This window comes from Lissotriton vulgaris, chromosome 12 (assembly GCF_964263255.1).
Source record: "Lissotriton vulgaris chromosome 12, aLisVul1.2, whole genome shotgun sequence".
NCBI lineage: Eukaryota > Metazoa > Chordata > Amphibia > Caudata > Salamandridae > Lissotriton > Lissotriton vulgaris.
Window position 1 is genome coordinate 545,776,915 of NC_141700.1, and position 20,297 is coordinate 545,797,211.

The 20,297-nt window shown below is 46.5% G+C and overlaps 1 protein-coding gene across 2 annotated transcripts in view; it reads left to right on the forward strand.

The window, feature by feature from the left end:
* Positions 1–20,297, forward strand: part of ARHGEF2 (Rho/Rac guanine nucleotide exchange factor 2) — an 886,148-nt gene that overhangs the window by 121,226 nt on the left and 744,625 nt on the right. The window lies entirely within an intron of this gene.

Consider the following 20,297-nt stretch of genomic DNA (forward strand, 5'->3'; position numbering starts at 1 on the left):
GAACCATACCATGTGCTTATTTTATAAGCTTTGTAAAAACGGACTCACAACACATACAACATTAAACACATATAGTACTAGGGTGTACTGTAAGAGGTATTCCTACTTGTGAAGCTTTCTTGTAGGCTTCATGAGCATAGTCAGGACGCCGGGGTGTTGCTTCAATGGCTATCTGTGGTGGATAATAATGTAGCTGTAATCGTTCAGTCTGTCACACTTACGTTTGTGGACGATTATCTTAGGTCGTATGTTCTGTATCATACTCACAAGCACAGGACTCCTTGGTCGCCGTCTTACCCCGCACGCTGCTCCGCTGATGTGGAGTGAGGATCCTCCATGATCAAAATCCATACAGGGCAAACATAAAATGCTGGAGGAGGTACATAGATGACATCCTAGTCATCTGGGAAGGTGATCCACAGTCAGCAGCGAGCTTTCTGGAATGGCTGAATAACCAAAACACTTTTCTAAAATTCACAAGCACAGTTTCAAAAGAGACATTGGTCTTCCTGGATTTGAACATTTATGCGGAGTCAGGAGTGCTGAAGACCACCACTCACTTCAAACCTACCTCCCGGAATTGCCTGTTGAGATTCGACAGCTTTCACCCGAGACATCTCCGAGAAAATCTGCCATATGGACAGTTTTTACGCCTTAGGCGCAACTGCACAGATATTTCCGAATTCAGACAACAAGCAGACGATCTGAAAAAGAAACTCAAACAACGAGAATACCCCGAAAAAATCGTCAACAAAGCGATGAAAAGGGCAAAAAACAATAACAGAGAGGCCTTACTCGAGGAGAGACCAAAAGAACCTACAGAGAATAAACGGCCAATCTGTGTGACAACATTTAACACCTTGTCAAATGATGTATCTAAGATTGTAAACAAACATTGGCGAATACTAACTTGTGGCAAATTGACCTTTGAGAAACCCATGTTCGCACATCGCAGGGGACGTAACCTTAGAGACATATTGGTACACACAAGACCAAAACCAACTACAACAGCCCTTCAACCTACGATTGGCATCCAAGGCCATTTCCCTTGCGGCAATTGCAGCAGCTGCCACCTGACTGAAAAAAGTACGAGACTTATTTTTCGGAATGGCACAACATGGGAACAAAGGAGATTCTCAAATTGCAACTCGAAAAACGTCATTTACATGATCAAATGCCCATGCAACCTGGAGTATGTGGGAATGACCACGAGAGCCATAAAAACACGTATAAATGAACATAAAAGCAATGTCAGGTGCAAAAAGAGCACTACCAAAATGGCAACTCATTTTCTGACCGAACAACACTGTGTCAATGATTTGAAATGGACGGTCATAGAACAACTACCCTCAGAGACCGGCCTCTTCCAGAAGGAACAACGTTGGGTGTTCAGATTGGGGACCCATCTGAACGGACTTAATGATGATGTACCCTGGAGTCAATTATCATCATAAAGGACCAACAGTTCTGACAAGGAGTGAATCATGGACACCACGCATGCGCGTGAAACACTCACTACCTTCAGGCATGTACACATGCAGTAACACAACTGCACATGCGCCGTCTACACTGGATCTCTGATGCAGACACTAACCTCAGGCCGGCGCAGGCCGAAACATACACACGAGCCCTGTATGGTCAGGAAGCGGATGCTCCATACATGGTCATACAATCAGTGGCAGGCTTCCTGGTGACTGCACCTGTTTGAACTACCCGCTACATGGGTAACCATTAGTTGTAATTTTTTGTCTTTCTACAGGTCATTGTGCTTGTAGCAGACCGCTGTAGGCACACTTAGCCTAATATTAAATTTAATATTTCACTTTTCTGTAAATACACAATTTTTAACAAGACGTGAGTAGGGAGGGGAGGTTGTGCCCCCGTCCTGAGGAAGGAGCTTGTCTCCGAAACATGTCGACAACAACGCACACCAGAGGTCTTGTTCATTATACAACTTAGACCTCAATCTGCACTTCTTTTAACAGTACCAGCCAGAGTCCAGAATAAATTTTTCTTTCACACTCTAGTGCCAGGTACTTTTTAACTATTTTTCTCACTACACACCCCCCACTCACTCTTTGTATACCCCACACACTGGACACCACACATAGTCAACACTGCAAGTGCTCCCGCGTAGTCGTAGGTCGCAGCACGCCGCATCCCGATAGAGGGGTGCGAAGACCCCGATGATGAAGCATGACACCAAGGGGCCTTTTGGTGTGTGAGGGGTATTTTTCAAAACTCTGAGTGCTTCAATCACCTTTGATCACTCTTGTCCCTCTCCCCTGTTGGATTCACTTTGTTTATGTAACTATTCCTGTGGAGCATGAATCCAACGACCAGCTCTACCTCCCTCATTTGATTTTCATATACCATATACCTTGCAGTTTGCATGCAGATTTTTGATGACAGTTAATATCACAATGTTCTATACTAGAATTTTGACTTGTAAACTACAAGTAACAAAATAATCTCTTTTACAGAAGCAGTAACCTACTGACCGATTTCCATTATATGCACTTTGTGATCTGCATGGTACATGTTCTTAGCAGCAGGCATTGTAACCCTCTGTGATACCTTACCATGAGTCAAAGCTTCCACTACACAAACCTCTGATCTCTTCCCATGAAGACAATTAATTACAGTTATCTTGACATTTTAATTGATGCTTGAAAATTGCCGGAGGCCAGGAACGCAGCAGCAGGTGCTTTTAAAATGAAAATGTACTCGCAAAAATGATGCCCCCACCTCAAGTCAGCATCTGGTGCGGTGACACCGATCGCACCGCCCTAGAGCTGGCCCTGCTTTTTAGGTTTCAACTGAGCCAGCGCATGCGTTGCTCTGTGAGACATTTAGTTAGAGCTTTTAAAAGTGCTGCCACACGGCCTAGCACTTGCGTTTATGCGCGCAGTCGCCAGCTCATTAAGCCTTGCATGATTTTCTCCGCGCTTCAATTCCCTCCCCCTCCCCGCCACAGATCGCGTCACTCCCGGGCTTGTTGTCCGTTTTGACACACACACAGGAGGTTGGCCCTTCTTTACTTTAAACATGCTCATGATGTTACAGACCCATACCAAACAAGCTGATCATCTGTCCATTACCTACATGGACTGTCCGCATATTCAGCCAAATATCCGTTGTTCATCTGTTAACAGATGTCAGCCATATTGTCAGTACTTTCGGGTCGCCTAACTACCAATCCCACTGCTGAATGTATTCTAGAAGTCATCTAGGTGCGGATCCTAATGTGTAACGTGACATGGGATTGGAGCATAGGCTGCACCTAAGCCAATCCTAGCGCGTACAACAGAATTTGGAAGTGCCGATTGGCTGATTGTCTTCTGTACCATCCTTCCCGATCTGAACCCACATGCCATGCCAGCAGTTGCCCAAACTTCTCAGCCTCTGTGCGCTGCTATGCCAGGTATTTCCTATAATTAAAGTCCTTTAGCCGCTCCACGTGTGCGGCATTATTCTCTCTTTTTAGCTGGTAGTGTGCATTACAGTCTGAATTGGTAACTACTTCTCTCTTCAACTGTCCATGGTAATGCAATGCTCCTTTGTTGTCCATTCCCGCTCCGTCATCAGAACTCCCACCTGTGCCCCAATACAGTGGCCTCTGAAGGTATTGAATTTCTCCCATTCGACCCCGGGGGGGAAGCTGGACCCCAGTTCTCTTCAAAATATTGGATAACTGCCTGCCTCTGCTCCTCTCAGAAAGCCTTGTCCAAGAGCAAAGCAAAACCAAAGGGGATGATGGACGGAGTGTTGAAGAATGCAATCACTCACCCGCAGTCAATGATCTTGGTTTAATCCATCGTCATTCTTTAGCTCACTCCGCCACCCCAGTTCAGACATGGCCATATGCAAATCAGTCTGACCCTGTGCCTCATGGGAACAGTCCAGCCCGAACTGCCAAGCCATGTCTTCCCTGGACCGGAAACAAGCATCCTGGGACCGGTGTCTGGCTAATCAGCCGTCATCAGCCAGGCTAGCTTGAATCCAGTGGCAAAGTGAGCAAGGGACCCACGTCTGGGCATACCCTGCAAACTTAGGGCAAAGAAAGCAAAACCAAAGGGTATGATGGACTGAGTGTTGAACAATGCAAGCACTCACCCCCAGTCAAATGATCTGGGTTTAATCCATCATTCTTTAGCTCACTCCGCCACCCCAGTTCAGACATGGCCATATGCAAATCAGTCTGACCCTGTGCCTCATGGGAACAGCCCAGCCCAACTGCCAAGCCATGTTTTCCCTGGACCGGAAACAAGCATCCTGGGACCGGTTTCTGGCTAATCAGCCGTCATCAGCCAGGCTAGCTTGAATCCACTGGCAAAGTGAGCAAGGGACCCATGTCTGGGATACCCTGCCAACTTATGGCGAACAAAGCAAAACCAAAGGGGATGATAGACGGAGTATTGAACAATGCAAGCACTCATCCCCAGTCAAATGATCTGGTTTTAATCCATCATCATTCTTTAACTCACTCCGCCATCCCAGTTCAGACATGGCAATATGCAAATCAGTCTGACCCTGTGCCTCATGGAAACAGTCCAGCCCGAACTGCCAAGCCATGTCTTCCCTGGACTAGAAACAAGCATCCTGGGACCGGTTTCTGGCTAATCAGCCGCCATCAGCCAGGCGATGGATTTAACCCAGATCTTTTGACTGGGGGAGAATGTTTGCATTGTCAGCATTCCGTCCATCATTTGTTTGCTGTAACACTTTTCACCCTAAGTGGGATGGGTATGCCCAGACGTGGGTCCCTTGCTCACTGTGCCACTAGATTCAAGCTAGCCTGGCTGAAGAAGGGTGACCTACCCTGAAACCGGTCACAGGATGCTTGTTTCCGGTCCAGGAAGGACGTGGCCTGGCAGTTCGGTCTGGACCGTTCCCATGGGGCACAGGGTGAAGACCGATTTGCATATGGCTGGGTCCAAACTGGGGTGGCGTAGTGGGCAAAAGAACGATGGATTTAACTCAGATCTTTTGACTGCGGAGAATGTTTGCATTGTCAGCATTCCGTCCATCATTTGTTTGCTGTAACACTTTTCTCCTTAAGTGGGATGAGTATGCCCAGACATGGGTCCCTTACTCACTGTGCCACTGGGTTCAAGCTAGCCTGGCTGAAGAAGGGTGACATGCCCTGAAACCGGTCCCAGGATGCTTGTTTCCGGTCCAGGGAGGACCTGGCCTGGCAGTTCAGTCTGGACTGTTTCAGTGGGGTACAGGGTCAAGACCGATTTGCATATGGCTGGGTCCAAACTGGGGTGGCGTAGTGGGCAAAAGAACAATGGATTTAACCCAGAACTTTTGACTGGGGGAGAATGTTTGCATTGTCAGCATTCCGTCCATCATTTGTTTGCTGTAACACTTGTCCAAGAGCAAAGCACTCTGGCGCCAGGGGATAGGGCATGCCCCACTGCATATGTGTCAGCAAAGGATTGTGGTGTGACCTTGTTGACCTGGATAGTCTGCGTGTAAGACCTTTTGGGTCGGTAGTCTGGAGGCCAGTAACCTATCCAATCAGACATGTAGGTCATGAGGCACAGAAGAAAAGCAGTACTCCCTCTGGTTGGCATGCCTCGTCCTCCACACGTCTTTATTATTATTATTATTATTATCCAATTTTATAGTGAAGCTATCACCCAACGGGAATCTTGGCGCTAGTAACTTATCAGTACAGAGGACGTTCTGTGAGTAGTTCCAGATGAATAGTTTGCTAAAATGTCATTTCCGAGGAAAAAGCCAGGTTTTCAACTTTCTCCTACGACTCGACAGATTGGAATCAGTTCTTAGAGACAGTGGTAGATTATCTCAGAGTTGAGATGCTTTGACTTGGAAAGCCCTGCCTCCAAGGCGTGTCTTTTTGAAAGAGGATGCATATACCAGGCAAGCATAGGATGATCTTAAAGTTCATGTGAGTATAGGTACCAACTTTCTGTTGTAAAAACCTAGGTCCCTTGCCATTCAATGCTCTATGCATTATGCATAGAGTCTTAAAAATGCACCTTTCCTTCACTGGAAGCCAATGAAGTTCTTTCACCGGCAGCCATCACCTGGATCCTTTGAAGTCGTTTGAGCAGATAGTATGGACTTCCTATAACCAATGAGTTACAGTAGTCCAATGTGCTCTGTACAGTATCCTGTACGATTAACTTCCTAGAATACTGTGGGAGCATAAGGACAATTTTCTTCAGATTTCTAAGAAGTTCGTGGAATACAGTTACTGTTTTATTGACATGATCCTCCATTGAGGGTCTATCATCAATTTAGACTTCAGGATTTTGCACAGAATGTGCTGTTTCCAAATCAAAAAGCTTGGGCCTTGGACTTGGCCAGAAATTAGCTGGGAGCTGCTGTTGTGGATTCCCTGGTGACCACTATAAACAAGCATTGGCATAGCCAATAGGTCTCGCCTTTTGGACCTTATAAGTGTTTAACCATGGAACGGTTGATGTTGTTGCACCAAGGATATTGTGCTGCATAACTAAATACTTATAAGGTCCCAAAAGCTAGACCTATTGGCTATGACAATGCTTGTTCTTTCTGTTCTTATTACTGTTTTTGGCCATTCTTGTTTTAAACTAGGGGGCGAACTTTGAGTAATTCAATGCAAATGTGAGTGAAGGTTAATGTTTTTATAAGTTAAAAAGTTGAATGCAACTATACAACTGCACACATTTAGGCAGTGGCAAGTTTTCTTTTTTTCTTTTATTTATGTTGCATGTGCTTTCAATAAAAAAATAACAATACATCCATTCTCCCACTTTATGAAGCCAGACCTTCTGGCTTTGCTAAAGCTTGCTTCTGAAAGGGGGATTTTTCTGGTGTAGGAAACGGGAAACAACCATTACAACACAGTCATTAAAACGCACTACCTTTACAACGCGGGAGTTACAACGTGACTGCATTAACATTGCATGCCATTACAATGCAGGCATTACAACACATGACACTACAAAACATGCCATCACAATGCATACCAATACAACGCATGCCATTACAACGCATTATAAGTTTAGTATTGGAGATTTTTTCGTTTTAGGGTGGGTATGGGTTAGGGGGTACAAGGGAATAGTAATTTTTACCCTTACACTATCCAACACTTACCCTACTGTTGCACTCCCTGGAGTGGGAATAGTAATTTTTACCCCTACACTAGCCAACACTTACCGTACTGTTGCACTCACTGGAGTGGGCATAGTATTTTTACCCCTACAATATCCCACTGTTATCCTAAAAGTATTATGCATTGTAATGGTATGCGTTGTAATGGTACGCATTGTAATGGAGTGTGTTGTAAAGGTAGTTTCTAAAAATGTGTTGTAATGGCATGTGTTGTAAAATCACAAGTTGTAAAGGAAGCTGCAATGTAAAACCCACTCTGTAAAGGCATGCAGTGTAATTGTGTGCATTGTAACGTCATGTATTTGTAGGAAACTGGATGTTTGTTGCAGTACCCTCCCACTTTTTGTCTGGTATCTGATGCAGCTTTGACTGAAAGTGGCACCCCTTAAGTGTCTCACTCGAAGGAGAGGTTACAGCACCTCTACCCCACAACCGACCCAATGTGCCAAAGGCATGGCTCAGGTCGCTTAAGGTACAATGAAAAACTATTCAAAGAGGAGGCTCGTCTTGAAAGATTGGCCTGCAGAATAGCCCTGGAGGACAGGATACCGGCCACAGAAAGGGAAACAGCAGGCATGAGTTTAGCACCCATGAATGGCAGCAGCAACATAATACCTAGGGACAGAGAGGAAACATTTTACGCTAAAATCCCCAAAGGGATTATCCCAAAACATATAGATGGTGATGACATCACAAAATGGTTTCAGATTTCGAAAGAGCTTGTATTATGAGAAAGGTCAACTAGAAGTATTAGGACTCTCGCCTTTGGGAACTGGTCTCTTGTAAGTGAACAGATAGACTACTGACACTGAACGAGGCAGAGGCTGAGTCCTATGAACACATGAAGGATACCTTGAATGAGGGCTTTGGACTCACCGTGGAAGAATATAGAATCAAGAACAGGGAGACTCGAAACACCTTGAGTCAGCCCTGGGCTGATTTTGTAGACTTTTCAGTAAAGACACTAGGGCGTTGGTAAAAAGGATGAATGAATGAATGAAAGTAGTCTTGTAACGCGCAGACTTAGCCCAAGGGCATCAAGGCGCTGGTACGAGGCAACCGGAAGCTAGGTGCACTGCTTTGATGGGCTGTACAATTTGATTATGAAAGAACATTTGTTGAGTAACTGTGTTTTTCTGAAACATTGCATCAATACTTGGTGGACCTTGGTCCAGTCTTTCCTGATGAGTTGGGGAGGAAGGCTGATCACTGGGTGAGAACTGGAGTGTCCAAGACAAGTCCTGGAGCGGGGTGACCAAAAGAAGGAGGCCACAAAGCACCCCCCACCCAAGAGAAGAAGGTGGACCACTCTAAAGATAAAGAAAAGGAGTCCTCTGTAGGCCCCCAAAACCCTGACCAGGAGGGCGGGCCTAGAGACACCTCTCAAAACAAAAGTGGGTACCTTGGTAAGAACTGGGACCCCAAGAAGACTTGGTGCCTTAACAGTAAACAGACAGGTTACCAGGCCAAGGACTATTCCTGTCCTAAGAAATAACCCACTAGTGTACATCCAGGGGTTGCCAGTGTAGCCTTTGAGGGTGATTCCTCGGAGGAGGCGGTCCTCCTAGCCTTTACCTGAAAAGTGAGCCCAAAAGAGGAGTTGGAGATTCCATGGGGAGTAGATTCTTCCACCACCTACTGGTGAATGGATCCCAGCCACTGCCATGAGAGATGTCTGTGGCAGTCACACTGTTGTGCATGACAGGCTACTTCAGACTAGTATATCACAGTTGAGACTAGAAGAGTAAGGGCTATCCAATGGAAGGTTACTGTTAATCCTGTGGCTGTGGTATGCCTAGAAATAGCTGGGTCCCTTAGATGGAGAAGGGTGGTAGTCAGTACAGTCCTCCCCCTTGACTTCCTCCTTGGAAGTGACCACCCAGTGGTTGGTATGAGCCAAAGGGAGGTACTGTTGGCAATGCCAGTACTTACCCAAAGAGTCTGGAGGTGCTGAGCCAGCAGTCAGTGCAAATAGGCTGCAACAAAAAGTAGAAAGAGAAAGTGTAGGAAAGGTGGGCAACTTTTAGTCAAAGTTAACGTGAGCCAAGAGGGTTCAACACCACTAGAGGAGGGCTCCAAAGTTGACCCTGGTAAAGCCCTACCTGTTCTACAAGATGTCCTGACCTGTCAGGCAGCTGTTAAGCATGAGATGCATCTGGGGGCTCCTCAGCCAACAGAAGATAGAGTGGAAGGAGCTTGTTTGCTACAGGGTGTAGTAACCCCCTACTATAAAGCAGCAGAAAGGCAACCCAAACCTAAAGAAATCTGTAAGTTAGCCCCTTCACCTGCCAGTGAAGAGCTAATAGTGTGATTCTGGGTACTGACAGTTGCCAGTAACCTCTGCTGGATGGTAGTCTTTATGGCTGCACTGCCCTTGGCATGGTAGTCTTATCCCATGTCAAATAGCAAGCTAGGCCCGATCCTGTAGGTCAAGGTGGGGTTACTCAAGTTGTGGGTAACCTCTTTGGATAAGCTGGGGTTTGCCCTGGCTAAGATAGGGTTAGCAGAGTTAGACACCTCTCATCCCACAGAAAAGAAACTGGGCAAAAAAGCATACAAGGTGCATTTCACGTTGGGTTCTAACACTGTTGAAATGGGTCAGCCCCCACAGGGAGTGCCCTGGACAAGAGGATATGAGGCAGAGTAGGTCCTGCAAGAATCCTACCTGTACACTTACTTTTCCTTGCCTAACAAACTAGGAAGACCCTCCCAAGGTATGGCTAAGTCTCATTGCCTGTTGGCTCGGGAGGGGGTGTAATGTGTAGGAAACTGGGTTTTTGTTGCAGTACCCCTGTACCTCCCCACAACTTTTTACCTGGTATCTGATGCAACTTTGAATGAAAGTGTGCTGGGTTCCTGATAACCAGGTCCCCACCACCAGTGTTCTTTCCTTAAAGCTGTACCACTGTTCCACAATTAGCACCCCTTTAGGATCCCTGTAAGTCCCTAGTAAGGCATACCCCTGGTACCTAGGGCCTTGGAACTAAGGAAGGTCTCTAAGGGCCACAGCACACATTGTACCACCCTAAGGGACACCTCAACAAGCTCATGCAGCCTGCGTGTCTTGGTGCAGAAAAACGGAGACTCGCCATGGCACACATCCCTGTGTGCCATACCTAGCCAGCACTGCATGTGGTATAGGCCATTCACCCCTACAGCAGGTCTAACAGCCCTAAGGCAGGGTGCACTATACCCATGTGTGGGCAAATCTGCAAGAGTGGATGTTTCCCAGTGATATCTGAGTTCACCTCAGATACCATGAGTGCACAGGGCCAGATACCTGTGATTATGAATTTCCCAGCTACATGATGGCTTTACTGTACCCCAAGGTGTTTGGTACCAAACACCTCATCTTGATAAACCCACAGTGATGCCAGTGCTGGATTTATTCATAAATGCACCCGGGTCACCTAAGAGGTGCCCCCTAAAAACCTAGCGATCCCTACAGGGGTTCACTGACTGGTCTCAACCAGCCAGCCACCCTGGACACGTCTCTGATCCCCTGAGGTGAGAGCCTTCGCTCTTAGAGGTCAGGAACAAAGCCTGCTTTATTATGTGACCCAGGTCTCTCCAGATAGCGGAGATGCCCACAAACCAGTCCTGACCTTACTTTTTAGCTACAAGATATGCAGGAAAATTAGTAAGATTAGGAGGTACTGCCCCGGATACTCTCATATACCATAGTATATTAAACTTACTATCCAAGTACTATCCAAGTTTGAATCCATCAGGACAGTACTGAGTTTGCCCATGTCCCAAATCTGAATGTTGGTAGACGCTAGTGGATGGGGAGGTTGGTGGGAGTTTGAAGTTGATCATATTTAGGGATAATAATATAATGTATACAAGTTCTGTAATGCACACATTTTTTATTCTGTACTGGTTAAATGTCTGCTATTGACCTGCATTCAACATTACGCAATATATATGCAAACCGCAGAATATTTGGTCATACTTGAAGTGCAGAATCATAATAACAGCATGCATTGTATGTACTAGGAAAACCTAATAAAGGGGCTCATTAGGATTGCGGTTAATCCGCATCCTCAGGGCCGGCGGAAGCTACCGCCGGCCCGGAGGATGCGGATTAACCGCTGTGGACAGAAAAAAGACCCCCCGCCAGATTAGCATGGCTGGGGGATGTTTTTTCCGTCCGCCGCTTTTCCGCCGCAGTCGCCTTCCGACCGCGGCGGAAAATCTCTAACATGGCTGGCGGTGTCTATCAGACACCACCAGCCATATTAGGATGGCGGCGGTCCTATGCCTTTCCACTGCGGCATTTCCGCCGTGGAAAGGCATACGGAATTTTCTTTGGGGGCCCGTTGTGGGCCCCCAGGGGTGAAGGGGGGGGGGTGCAAATGGGGGGTACCTATGGTACCCCTGCCTTTGCGTGCACGAAGCGGCAGGCACCACGCGGTGCCTGCAGCTTCGTGCATGCAAAGGTAAACATGGTTTATTTAACATTGCGGCATGTGCTGCTTCAAGCAGCACCCGCTCCAATGTTAAATGTACAGGATGTGACCGCCAGGGTGGCGGTCACATCCTAATCTGCACGGAGGGACCGCCGCTGCCCCTGCGGACGGTCCCTCCTACTCTGGGGTGGCGGACGGACGCAGGTCCGTCCGCCATCCTAATGAGCCCCCAAGTTTGAGGAAAAAAAAGAAATTATCCAGCACCATCCTTAAGCTGGACCTGCTGATGTGGACCCTATTTTTCAGATGCCTCCTTGTTTTGGACAGAATTAGCATTCCAGGGTCAGAGTTATGCCCATTTCCCACAGGAAGTGGTCATAGAGAGGGTGTAAACACCCTAAAGATAGGCAGCCCATTGGCTATTACCTGCCACTCCCCGTAACGCCCCTAAATTAAGCATATAGGTGACACCCTTAAACCCAAGAACTTAAATTCAATAGATAAACAGAAGAAGGATGAAGAAGAGTCACTGCCTTGTGAGAACTGCAGTGGAACTGTCGACTTTTGGTGCGAAACCCTGTCCATCCTCAGCCCGCGCTTGACAATCTTGACAGAGTGACTCATCCTGCAAGCTGGAGAGTTACCAAAGCCTTGGGTATCCTGCCAGCACTTTAAAGATTGCCTACAGTCTCCCTTGGAGTATAGGAGCTTTTTCCCTGCAGTCCACAGGGACTGATAAGCAGAGTCCGCCGCCTTGCAGCTCCCTAGCCCGACCGATACCGCAGGTGGCCAGAAGAAGGTACTTGTGCTCTGGAAGATCAGATCTGTCTCCCCAAAGAGTGTGAAGACACCAGGAGGAACCGGAGCTGTGCAACACCAACCCCCGGTGTACAGGACGCCCTTCACCAAACAGCAACAGTGAGAGTATTACTGAGACCCACTTCGTGACTGGCTCAGCTGTCTTGATTTTGCCCATGTCAGCTGTTTGTCCCTGACCGCGAGGAGCATCTTTGCACACCCAGCCCAGCTGACCTAACCACTCTGCACCGAGTCACCAGGCCCAGGTCCTGAAGAACCGGCTGTGCCCCCCTGCTTCAAGACCCCTTGAGACCTAAGCCCTTATTTGTTAGCTCTTAGACTTGTCCCCTTCTGCAGCCTATTTCCAGGTGGCCCCTCTTCACCGTAGCACGCCCAGTTATAACCTCAACAGCACCTGCCTCATGGTGAAATCCAGTCCTCTCCTGAAGAACAGCTGGTAGTACTTTGGACCTTGGCCGACTACAACTCTGAACCCTGAAGGTGAATGCCTGAAACTGACTGTCCTACCTTTAGGCGTCTCTGACTTTTCCTTCCATAGGTTTCATTGTGTGTAAAGGCACACAACTTTAAAAGATTTACTTACCTGTACAATTGCTATTGAAAACAGAGCTTACCTATGAACGAAGTTCTTGGCTTTGAAACACATGAAGAAGTGTTATTTTTCAAATTTGGTCTCAGATTTATTCTTTGAATGTGTCTCATTTATTGCCTCTGGGAGTACAACAAATGCTTAGAACTACCCTCTGATAAGCCTACCTGCTCTCCCACGCTACCAAAAAAGAGAGTGTTAGTAATATCTAATGTAGCCTCTGTAAGCCAATTGAAGACCCACTGGACTCTCTACACAGCGTACTTCTTTTAAGTGCATTATATAGATAGCCAGCTTCCTACATCTGGCATCTAAAACACTCAGGGAGAGTGTTTTGTAGTGTTGCAGTACCCCAGAGAAAGATATTGTCTCAGCTATGTGAGATTTGAAAATGTATGATTCTAGTCAAAGAACGTCTTTGTTTACAAAGTTATTAGCACCTCCAGACATACTTTTAGTTCAACTGAGATATCTTGGTTGCTCCTCTAGCAGATAAACAAACTTGGCTCTCTTACTCTCAAAGGTGCAAGTGATGCCCTATTAATAACTGAGTTATGTAGCTATATATTTTTCATTCAAAATCCAATCTGCCTGCTGATTGTAGTAGAGATATCAAGGGTACATAAGATTTCTGGATGTTCCAATGAGAAGTCAGTTTCCATAGTTAATTTTTATTAGGTGTTGCCTAATGGCATCTTTTAGCTGTCTGCAAAAGATCTTTGTGTACAATACCAACATGTCTACTGGGCTTTGCATCCGCCTATTGCTTACTATTGGTTGTTTTTTTTACATTCTCAATTGCTTGCTTCTTAGTCACTTTCTTTCCTTCCTATGTTTCTCTCTGTTCCATCCTTGGATCTACCTTCTTTACTACTCTTTTGATTGGATGGCTTGTATTCTTTTACAAGCAGACATTCAGGGAACTACTATATTCTTTTTAGGTCGAGGCTACCGTCGCACTGCGTAAGCCGAAGATTTTATGTTGTGTAGTATGGGGGCTTGAACCCACCCCTCTTCTCCATTGGCTGGCCTTGTAAATGCTGGCCAGCCATTAGAGGAGAGGGGCGTCACTCAGTTCAGGCCCCGTCTTGAGCAGATTCGGGGGTGTTTTTCTCTCTTTTTTAAGCCCCGCCCCTTTTCTAGTGGTGGGCGTTACACCCTCCCTCCAGTCTGACCTAAACACGCCCCTCAATCAAAAAAATTATGGGCGTTTCTCCCAGCCATTTGTGAATGACCTCGGAGAAACATGGTGGTGTGGAGTGCTCCTCTCTTGCCTTCCGAGATCGTAAGGCAAGAGAGGTGCACTCAGCACCACCATTTTTCTCCGAGATCATTCACAAATGGCTCAGAGAAACTCCCGTCATTTTTTGGGGGAGGGGGGGTTTAGAGCTTAGTTTAGAGCTCTGTGTGCACACAAGATTCGCGTATGATAGCAGAGAGAATTAAATTAAAGCTAAAAAAATAATACGAAATTCATGTTTTCGGATGATGATAGAAACCGACTGCCCCTTGATGGTCGAATCTAAGAATTGTCACTAATCAAACTCGACTCCCGCTACCTAGCAGACACGGCGGGCGTCGGCTAACACCCCCCTTACTTTTCTAACTTGAGTAGTAGTAGGTCAAATATCAAGCGCTCATTACATGCACAGTCTTATTTCCGGTGACCAAATGTAGTACGTCGTCCAGGAGACAAAGACAGCCCAGTAAAGGGGGCCATCTTTTGTTTCCCGACAGACAGCAGTGATCGGTCCTGATACCGCCGCGCCCTATGCCATGAGTATTCATTTACAAATAAATCAAACATTGCCACAAAATAGGTAAATATGTAAGGGGCATTTATTTGTTCATTGGAAAAAGGAAATGTGCTGCGGCGGACAGGGAAGCATCACCCTGGATGAACACTGGCACGTGTGAGTTGTGGCTACTCAGGAGCTGCTCGCCTCCCCCTTCACTCTGCCCTCCTCCATCGCGCTCCACTGGGCCCCCACCAGCGGCCATGCTGCCTCGAGGCATCATTGGGTCTGATTAGGACCGGGTTGGGGGGAAGGGCCATCCAGGAGAAGGAATGTTGAGAGATAAGGATAGGGGAGCTGGCGAGGATTTGTATCTCCTCCTTTTGTGACTTTACATCTTGTACATTTGTAATTTTTTGTGTGTTTATCTTTGATGTAACGCATGTAATCCTTAGTCCTTATGTTTTTCAACTGGTTCTCATGTAAAGCGCTCAGACACCTTCGGGTACAGTTCGCGCTATATAAAATCGCATTAAATACATTTGAAAAAAGTATGCGCCCCGCAGCACCCCTCCAGTTCACAGTCCTCCTAGCCCAGTGCGCAGCAGCACCACCCCGCCGGGCACCATCTGCATTTACAAACAGCCCAGGCGCACCCATTGTGTGCAGCCATCTGGGGCAGGGCAGATTAAAACAACAACTAGCACAGGGGAGGGGTCCTTCACTCACTGTCAAATAAACGCATTGTTGTCTGGGGCGAGTCCACACGACACCCACCTTGAGGGAGGGCCCAATTACAACTTTACATCACAAAATAACTTCTTATTAGCCGGTGCCGAGGCACCGCCGGCAAAGGACTGAATAACAGAGGCTTCGACTGCAGGAAAACACAGGAGGGGATGCACCCGACACCACCCTACAAAGACATGCAAAGAGAAATACAGCAATATACGCCCAAAGGAGCCTACGAAGGGCCTGGCTGGACACAACCCGGAGTGCATCCACCCAAAGACTGATGGCCCATCTCGCATAGCGGACCGAGGACCTGCTGGTGGGCGCTTTAAGGCGTGGATCCAGCGCTTAGGAAAGTTTGATAAATATCACAAGAGCGATAGAATTCAACACCGAAGGAGAACGGTATCCAACATTCTTATCTGTGGTAGGGGTGTATGTTTTTCTAATGGACTGTGCGGGCCGTCAGTTTAGCGTCTGCGTACGTACAACGCACCTTCCTTCCGTGTGAAACAAGAAAATAAATTATGCACCAAAAAGTGGCACATTTCTTCTTGGTACTTCATTATTTTGAAATTTTACACAAAGTAATAGTGGGCAAATAATTCAAATCATTAGTTCCAGTTTAAGTACGAAATACAGAAATAAGCAACTTAAAGCTGACCATTTAACCTTTGTGAAGGTCCTTCCACTGTGAACGAATACGTCATCACGTTTTTAGGAATTTAGTGAGTGTAGAGTGAGTGTGACTGCAGAGTGAGTGCAGAGTGAGAGTGAGTGCAGAGTGAGAGTGAGTGCAGATTGAGAGTGAGTGCGCAGAGTGTGTGCGCAGAGTGTGTGCGCAGAGTGTGTGCGCAGAGTGTCTGCGCACTGTGCAGAGTGTGAGTGAAGAGTGTGAGTGAGTGCAGAGTGTGAGTGACTGTAGAGTGAGTGCGGAGTGAGTGCAGAGTGCTTGCAGAGTGTGAGTGCAGAGTGTGAGTGCAGAGTGTGAGTGCGTGCAGAGTGTGAGTGCGTGCAGAGTGTGAGTGCGTGCAGAGTGTGAGTGCGTGCAGAGTGTGAGTGACTGTAGAGTGTGAGTGACTGTAGAGTGCGTGCAGAGTGTGAGTGCATGCAGAGTGTGAGTGACTGTAGAGTGAGTGCATAGTGAGAGTGACTGTAGAGTGAGAGTTAGTCCAGAGTGCGTGCAGAGTGAGTGCAGAGAGTGACTGCAGAGTGAGAGTGAGTGCAGAGTGAGAGTGAGTGCAGAGTGTGAGTGAGTGCAGAGTGTGAGTGACTGTATAGAGTGCAAAGTGTGAGTGCCTGCAGAGTGTGAGTGCGAGTGCCTGCAGAGTGTGAGTGCAGAGTGTGAGTGCAGAGTGTGAGTACAGAGTGTGAGTGCAGGGTGTGAGTGCAGAGTGTATGAGTATGCAGGGTAATCAGTGTATGAGTATGCAGGGTGAATGCAGGGTAATAAGTGTATGAGTATGCAGGGTGAATGCAGGGTAATCAGTTTATGAGTATGCAGAGTGAATGCAGGGTAATCAGTGTATGAGTATGCAGGGTGAATGCAGGGTAATCAGTGTATGAGTATGCAGGGTAATCAGTATGGGAGTATGCAGGGTGAATGCAGGGTAATCAGTGTATGAGTATGCAGGGTGAATGCAGGGTAATCAGTGTATGAGTATGCAGGGTAATCAGTATGTGAGTATGCAGGGTAATCAGTATGTGAGTATGCAGGTTGAATGCAGGGTAATCAGTGTATGAGTATGCAGGGTAATCAGTATGTGAGTATGCAGGGTGAATGCAGGGTAATCAGTATGCAAGTATGCAGGGTAATCAGTATGTGAGTATGCAGGGTAAATGCAGGGTAATCAGTGTATGAGTATGCAGGGTAATCAGTGTGTGAGTATGCAGGATGAATGCAGAGTAATCAGTATGTGAGTATGAAGGGTGAATGCAGAGTAATTAGTATGTGAGTATGCAGGGTGAATGCAGGGTAATCAGCAGGGTGAATGCAGGGTAATCAGTATGTGAGTATGCAGGGTGAATGCAGGGTAATCAGTATGTGAGTATGCAGGGTAATCAGCTTTTCACCAAGCTCACACACACCACCATCCGTCACTGCATGCTTTCACCAGACACACACACACCACCAACAATCAGTGCACACTTTCACCAGGCATACACACACCACCAGCTGTCAGTGCACGCTTTTACCAGGCACACACCACCACCCGTCAGTGCACACCAACAGCCATCACTACACACATCAATTGTTAACGAATCCACAATTAACTATTGTAGCAAAAGCAGTATTGCAAACTTTACTTTTAAATATAATTATTTAAAGTTAACCATGCTACTATTGCTACAATTCCAAACCAACCAACAAAATTCCATTACACACTACATACATACACTCCATACCAGTAGTGGGTCTTAGCGCTGGCTTCCATTCCTCCTCCTTTGACCCTCCTCCACCTGAATAACCGTGTCCAGCAACTAAAAACATCCATAATGTGTGTGTGTGTAGACCTTGTTTAGCATGCACACAACGTAAATCAGGGCGATCCCATCATGGTGTTCTTTGCTAGCTTGTTATCTTGGTATGTGTGGTAAAGGATTAGCTGGTATCTGAGTATTTGCAAACCAGTTTTACTTGCTGATGTACAAGCATGGCAGATCCATTGTCAGTAGCTGTCCTTTGGAAGGTTGTTAGTGTATCCATAGTCCAACCGCCGATGGAAGGTGAGTGGTCCTGTGCTTTATTTGGGTAGTGACTGGTGGAAATTTCACCTAGGGAGGGGTGGAGGGTGAATATACTAGTGGCACATCGGACTTCTGTGTGAGGGTGGCTCTGTGTAGGTGGCTCTATGTGAATGACTCTGTGTGGGTGGCTCTGTGTGGGTGGCTCTGTATGTGTGTGTGGGTGGCTTTGAGTGTGTGGGGCTCTGTGTGGGTGTAAATGCAATAGGTCATGCATTTGCGAGCGATTAAGCTATTGGCATTGTAAATGACAATGCCATTTATTTAACGATTAAGCTATTGGCAATGTAAATGACAATGCCTTTTATTTATGATTAAAAAAAAAAAAATGTCATGAGCAATGCCACTAGCTCTACCTTTAATAATGCCGAGACCATTGCATTGTAAATGCTTGTTCTTTCTTCTCTCCAGGTGAGAGCAGGTCTTGCACTAGTGTCCTCCTTTCCCCCCTCAATTCCCTGCCCCGTGCTTTCTCCCATCCCTTTCTGCCTTTTTTTTGTCTACACCACAGCTCCTTCATTCCCCCTCTCTGCTCCTCAATCACAATTCTGAGGCTCCCTGCTGCTCAGCGGGCTGACAGCCACCCCACACAATTCAACTATTGTTCCTCTGCTCCTGTTTGAAAATGCTATTTCCAAATTTATTTATTTTTTTGGGGGGGGGGGGGGCTGGAACCCAGGCTGCTCCAATCTCTACTGTACATTTTTGCACACCTTTTATTTTCCGCTCCAAAATGGGAGACTACCTGCCTACAACAATAAATACAAAACTGTCAAACTGGTCCATGCATCATGATCTGGGCTACCCCAAATCCCCATTTCACAGATGACGCTAACATCAAATGCCACGTCATACATCTGAATCCCCCCCTCCCTTTTATTTAGTGCTAGCATTATCCAGGCGGTTGCTTCAAAACAGTTGCTGATTGGGACGCTCACGCATAATGGTGACAGCCTTCATTCTTGTTATTTTATGTGTCTTCAGAAGTTCTTTCATTTTATGAAACTTCAAAGGAAAAATAGCAGAGTAGTCAGTGCCCGGATCCAAATCTGTGACCATCAAATGGTACACTCAGTTCTCTGCAGCACACCTTCAAACCACAGAGGTCTCGTTTGGTAACAATTCTGCTCTTGCGTCAATAAAAAAAAAACAGATTTATAGCAGAGGAAGAGCTGAAGCCAGGAGCCCGGCTAGGGGATTATGTCATCATCCGGTAACTAAAAGCAGCATTGGCCATGCCAATAGGTCTGGCTTTAAAGGAATGTTTATGTAAAGTGAAGCTTTACAAGTAAAATAGCATGGGAATAGATATGTGTTTGTGTGGAACCAAAGAAATGTAGAATAATATCGTTATAGAAGGTCATGTGAGAGTTGAAGTGATAAGCCAAACCTAGAAATCCGTGTAGGTTAATGACTGAGCTCCTCTCATCTGTGCTACTACCAGAGAAAAACACCATACATTATCTATTTGTCTAAGGCACTTTAATAGCATTCTAATATCTCGTGCAGTCTCCTAAAAGTTCATGGTTCGGCTCCCAGATAAACAAAATGATCACAGCTGCTTTGGGGGTTTGGGGGGTGGCACTTTTTTGAGAAGCATACAACTTCTGCCCAATCAAAACATGTACTCTTGGCTCCCAACATGTAGGCGGAGCCAAAGCCCCTTTCTGGTGATGCTCACGTAATTGCCTGGCGACATTCAGAAACTCTGTCCATCACCTTTTCCAAAATTGATTTTATCCACATTAGTGTGGGAGGGTATACTCAGACGTGAGTCCCTAGCTCATTGCACCATCAGGATTCAAGCAAGCCGGGCCGACGACGGCTGAAAATGCCAGAAACCGGTCCCCGGAAGCTTGTCTCCTTCCCAGTATAAGAATTGGCTTGGTAGTTTGATTTGCCCTGTTCCCATCATGCACTGGGACAGGAACAGACTAATTTGCATGTAGCCAGGTTCTGAGCTGGGATGGTGCAGTGAGCTAAAAAACAGTGATGGAACAAGCCCTGATCTCTTGACTGGGTATCTGCATCATTCAGAAACTCTGTCCATCACCTTTTCCAAAATTGACAGCTGGGCTGTCTAGCCATACCATTACAAGGAGGCAGCTGGATTACATCCTCAGACTAGGGGTT